The following is a 6,045-nucleotide window of genomic DNA, read 5'->3' on the forward strand; positions in this document are numbered from 1 at the left end:
AAATATATAGTTTGATTTTTTTTTTTCCAAGATAATGGATTAGAGGCTTTTGTGTGTCTCAGCCACGTGGAAACAGGAAAATAGCACATAAAAACCAACTCTGAGACTTAATTCAAGAAGAAAGACAATAATTCACCAGAATAGCCAAGGGCAACCCAGACCCTGGAGAGGAGAAGGTAGGCAAGCTGTCCCTGTTATGGCTTTTGGCTGATGAATCTGAGTGAAGCCCCACTACGTGAGAGGGGTAGATACTCTCCCTCTATGTCTCTCCTTTCTTCTGGGGATCTGTGCAACCCAGGCTAAGAGAGAACAACCCTTTTCTCTCAAGCTGTGGAGCTAACTTGGGGAGAGGCTGAGAGACAGACAGAGGGAAAGACACTGGGAAAAGCTGCAGGTATTTTCCCAGACCTAGGGCTGAGGAGAGGATGTCATTTTAAATCCAATCTCACAGGAAATCAGATAAGGAGTGGGAGAGAGGCAGATACCACTCCCCTGGAAATCTAATCCTCACGGCAGTCTGCCCCTAAGGAAGGAGGGAGTGTAGCCTCCCAAAGCTCTTTGGGTCAAAGAAAATGTGAACATGGTGCCAGGTATTGAATGTAGCACCATAAAAGCCCTGGAATAGGCATATAGGATGGATGACCCCTGCAATGGGACCATCTCTTGCCTCCATTCCCCTCTTCAGTGCACTGTTGTAGACTCAGCAGTGGCTCTTCCAGTTAGGGCCTGAGGAGTATGAGCTAAAAGAAACCACTTCACAGCAGGGCTCAGTGGCTCACGCCTGTAATCTCAGCACTTTGGGAGGCTGAGGCAGGCGGATCATCTGAGGTCAGTAGTTCGAGACCAGCCTAAACAACATGGAGAAACCCCGTCTCTACCAAAAATACAAAGTTAGCCAGGTGTGGTCGCGCATGCCTGTAATCCCAGCTACTCAGGAGGTTGAGGCAGGAGAATTGCTTGAACCCAGGAGGCAAATGTTGTGGTGAGCTGAGACTGCGCCATTGCACTCGAGCCTGGGCAATAAGAGTGAAACTCTGTCTCAAAAAAAAAGAAAAAAAAAAAAAGAAAAGAAGAAGAAAAGAAGAAGAAATCAGTTCTCAGGATTTTTTAGCCTCTCCAACTCCCAATGAAGGTGAACACATGCTGAGAGAACACACTTTTTATGCTCTCCATTGCCTCGGCCACCATCCCTATCTGTTGGCTTTTACTCTTAAGTGCCATCTGCTAAACTATAGCCTGAAATATACCACCAAATAAAAATACATCTCAGCAGTAAGAAATATCTGAGAAAGCCACTGATGAGTCTGTCTGCAGCCAAGGAACCTGTATGGAGCCTCAGCACCTTGAAAGCACCCAAAAATAAAGCCAACTGATTATATGTAACATAATATCACAGTCATGCCATTAAGAGTAAAAAGAATAAAAAATAAAGAAGTATCACTGAAATTAAAACAAACAAACAAAAAAAGTCCCCGAACCATCAGCTCCCTGAGATGAGAAGGAATTGGCATAAAAACTGAATGTCAGAGTTTCTCATCACCTCAAAATAATACCACTAGCTCCCAAGCAATGAATCTAAATCAGAATAAAATGTCTGGAATGACAGATATAGAACTCAAAATATGGATGACAAGGAAACTCAACAACATTCAAGAGAAAGTTGAATTTCAACTCAAAGAAGCCAGAAAAATTATCCAAGATTTGAAAGGCAACATAACTATATTAAGCTATATTAAGATGGAACCAAACGGAACTTCTAGAATTGAAAATTTTCCTATAAGAACTTCAAAAATTCAGTTGGAAGCCTTAACAACAGACAAGACCAAGCAGAAGAAAGAATTTCAATGCTCAAAGTTTGGTCCTTTAAATTAACCCAGTCAGACAAAAGTTAAAAAAAAAAAAAAAAAAGATTTTAAAAAACACACAGAGCCTTTGAGAAATATTGGTTAATGTAAAGTGACAACATTTACTACTTATTCGCTTTCCCGAGAAAGGAGATAAAGTAAGCAACTTTGAAAACATATTTGAGTATATAATTCAGGAAAATTTCCACAGTCTTGCTGGAGAGGTCAACATGAAGACATAAGAAATCCATAGAACTCCTGCAAGGTAATGTACAACATGACTATCCCAAGTCACATAGTCATTAGATTATCCAAGGCTGATGTAAAGAAAAAAAACAAACAAACAAAGGCAGGTAGAGAAAATGGTCATATTACCTATAAAAGTAAATTCATCAGACTAATACTCTCAGCAGAATTCTCAGCAGAAATCTTGTAAGCCAGAAGGAACTGGGTCCCCTTTTTAGCACTATTAAAGAAAGGAAATGCCAGCCAAGAATTTTTGTATCTTTCCACACTAAGTTACATAAACGAAGGAGAAGGAAAGTCATTCCCAGACAAGCATTTGCTAAAGGAATTCATTGCCATCAGACTAGCCCTATAGATATGCTTAAGGAAGATCTAAACGTGGAAACAAAATAACACTATCTACTACCACAAAATCGCACACAAGCACATAACTACAGATCCTATAAAGCAACTACACAATCAAAACTACAAAGCAACTCATTAACACTACAACGGGAAAAAATCTCTCATATCAATATTAATCTTAAATATAAATTAACAAAATGCTCCACTTAAACGCAGAGAGTGGCAAATTGCATGAAAAACAAGAAGCATCCCTCTGCTGTATTTGAGAAAACCATATTTATGTAATGACACTCATAGGCTCAAAGTAATGGGAAAGAGAAAAATCTATCACACAAATGAAAAATGAAAAAGAGCAAGTGTCACTATTCTTGTGTCAGATAAAACAGGCTTAAACGAACAACAGTAAAAAAGGACAGAGAAGGGAATTTCATAATAATAAAAAGTTTAATTCAACAATAGTCTTAACTATTCTAAATATGCTTGCAATCAACAATGGAGCAACCAGATTTATAAAACAACTATTTGTAGACCTGAAAATGGCTTATACATACACACAATAATAGTGACATCTTCAACACCTCACTGACAGCATTAGATAGCTCATTTAGGAAGAAACTAACAAAGAAATTTGGGACTTAAATTGGAACTTGACCAGTTGGACTTAATTAATGTCTACAGAATAGTTCATTCAACAATCACAAAATACCCATTTCTGTTCAACTGCGCATAGAACATACTCTAAGATTTACCACATGCTTGACCATAAATTCAGTATCAAACAAAATGAAAAAAAAAAAAAGAATCATACCAAAGATTTTCTTGGACCAAAGTGGAATAAAAATAGAAATCTCTCAAAATGACACAAGTACATGGAAACTAATCAACTGATTCTTGAATGACTTTTGAGTAAACAACAAATTAAGGAAGAAATCACAAATGTATCTAAAATGAATGGAAATAGAGGCACAACATATCAAAACCTCTGGGATGTGCAGAAACGGTGTTAATGGCAATGTATAGCTCTAAATGCCTACATCAAGTAGATCGAAAGATCTCAAAGTAACAAACTAATCTCACACCTGAAGAAACTAGAAAAACAAGAACAAACTAAACCCAAAGCTAGCAGAATAAAAGAAATAACTAAAATCGGAGCATAACTGCATGAAATTGAAACCCAAAAAACCATAAAAAGAATCAATAAAACAAAAATTTGACTTTTTCAGAGGATAAATAAGATTGATAGACCACAAGCTAGCTTACCAAAGGAAAAAAAGAGAAAATCAAAATCAGCACATAGAAATGATGAAGATGACATTGCAACCAGTACCACAGAAATAGAAAAGATCCTCAGAGATTATATTAACATCTCTGTGCACACATACTAGAAAATCTAGAGGAAATGCATAAACTCTTGTAAATCCACAACTTCCCAAGATTGAAAGAGGATGAAAAAAAAAAAAATCCCAGACAGACCAATATCAAGTTATAAAATTGAATCAATAATATAATCCTTACCAATCCGAACAATGCTCTGGATAAGATGAATTTACAGCCAAATTCTACCAGACATACAAAGAAGAGCTGGTACCAATTCTACCAACTATTCCAAAAAATCAAGGAGGAGGAACGCCTTCCTAACTCGTTCTGCAATAGCGGTATCATCCTGACACCAAACCTGGTAAAGACTCAAAAAAAAAAAAAAAAAAAAAAAAAAAAAAAAAAAAAAAAAAAAAAAAAAAAAAAAAAAGTAACTTACTGGCAACTATCACTGATTAAAATAGGTGAAAATATGCTCAGCAAAATATTAGCAAACCAAATCCAACAGTACATCAAAAGTTAATTCACCACAACCAAGGGGGCTTCATTCCTGCAATGCAAAGTTGGTTCAACATACACAAATCAATAAATGTGATTTACTACATAAATAGGATTAAAAGCAAAAACTGTATGATTATTTTCATAGTTGCAGAAGAAGCACTTGATGAAATCCAGTATCCCTTCATGATAAAAATCCTCTACAAACTAGGCATTGAAGGAAAATACCTCAAAATAATTAGTCATCTATGACAAAACCAAAGCCAACATCGTACTCAATGGGTAAAAGTAGGAAGCATTACCCCTAAAACTGGAACAAAACAAGGATGTCCATTCTCACCACTCCTGTTCAATGTATGACTGGAAGTCTTAGCCAGATAAATTAGACAAGAAAAAGGAATAAATAGCTTCCAAATAGAAGAGGAACTCAAATTATCTGCCTTCACTGACAGTATGATTGTATACCTAGAGAACCATAAAACTTCTGCCAAAAGACTCCTAAGTCTAATAAATGACTTCTGCAAAACCTTAGGCTACAAAATCAGTGTACAAAAATTAGTAGCATTCCTATACACCAATAATGTCCAAGCTGAGAACCAAATAAAAAACACAATCCCATTTATGATAGCCACACACACACAAATACCTAGGGATAACATCTAACCAAGGAGGTGAAGGATCTATACAAGGAGAACCATAAAGCACTGCTGAAAGAAAACATGTAACACAAACAAATGGAAAAGTACATCATGCTCATGGATTAGAAGAAACAAAATTGTTAAAATGACCATACTGACCAAAGCAATCTACAGATGCAGTACTATTCCTTTTAAGTTACCAAATGCAATTTTTCACAGTGTTACAAAAGAAAATCCTAAAATTAGTATGGAACACAATGGGAGCCCAAATATCCAAAGCAATACAAAGCCAAAGTGATACAGCCAGAGGCACCATATTAATTGACTTCAAACTAAACTACCAGGCTATAGTAACCAAAACAGTATGGTGCTGGTATAAAAGAGGCACATAGACAAATGGAACCACAATCCCAAAATGTGTGTGAGAAAATATTGCTGAACAAATAGAGGTAATTTAAGGGAGTTGACCCTAGAATTTCTCTTTGAGAAGAAAAATTGTAGACTTATTATCTTAGATACAGGAAAAGTAAATTGTCAACAAAAACATGTGTTACTGGAAAGTTTCTTTGAACATGGAAACCAAATTTTTAGTCATAAATTTATTTATTTATTTATTTTTTTACCCATCAATTCGTCATTTATATCAGGTATAACTCCCAATGCAATCCCTCCCCTCTCTCCCCTCCCCATGATAGGCCCCGATGTGTGATGTTCCCCTTCCCGAGTCCAGGTGATGTCATTGTTCAGTTCCCACCTATAAGTGAGAACATGCGGTGTTTGGTTTTCTGTTCTTGTGATAGTTTGCTAAGAATGATGGTTTCCAGCTGCATCCATGTCCCCACAAAGGATGCAAACTCATCCTTTTTTATGGCGGCATAATTTTTCCAGGTGTTTTTTTGCCACATTTTCTTTTTTTTTTTTTTTTTAATTTTTTTTTTTATTATTATACTTTAAGTTCTAGGGTACATGTGCATAACGTGCAGGTTTGTTACATATGTATACTTGTGCCATGTTGGTGTGCTGCACCCATCAACTCGTCAGCACCCATCAATTCATCATTTATATCATGTATAACTCCCCAATGCAATCCCTCCCTCCTCCCCCCTCCCCATGATAGGCCCCAGTGTGTGATGTTCCCCTTCCCGAGTCCAAGTGAT

This window comes from Rhinopithecus bieti, unplaced genomic scaffold, assembly GCF_001698545.2.
Source record: "Rhinopithecus bieti isolate Rb0 unplaced genomic scaffold, ASM169854v2 scaffold_32518, whole genome shotgun sequence".
Taxonomy (NCBI): domain Eukaryota; kingdom Metazoa; phylum Chordata; class Mammalia; order Primates; family Cercopithecidae; genus Rhinopithecus; species Rhinopithecus bieti.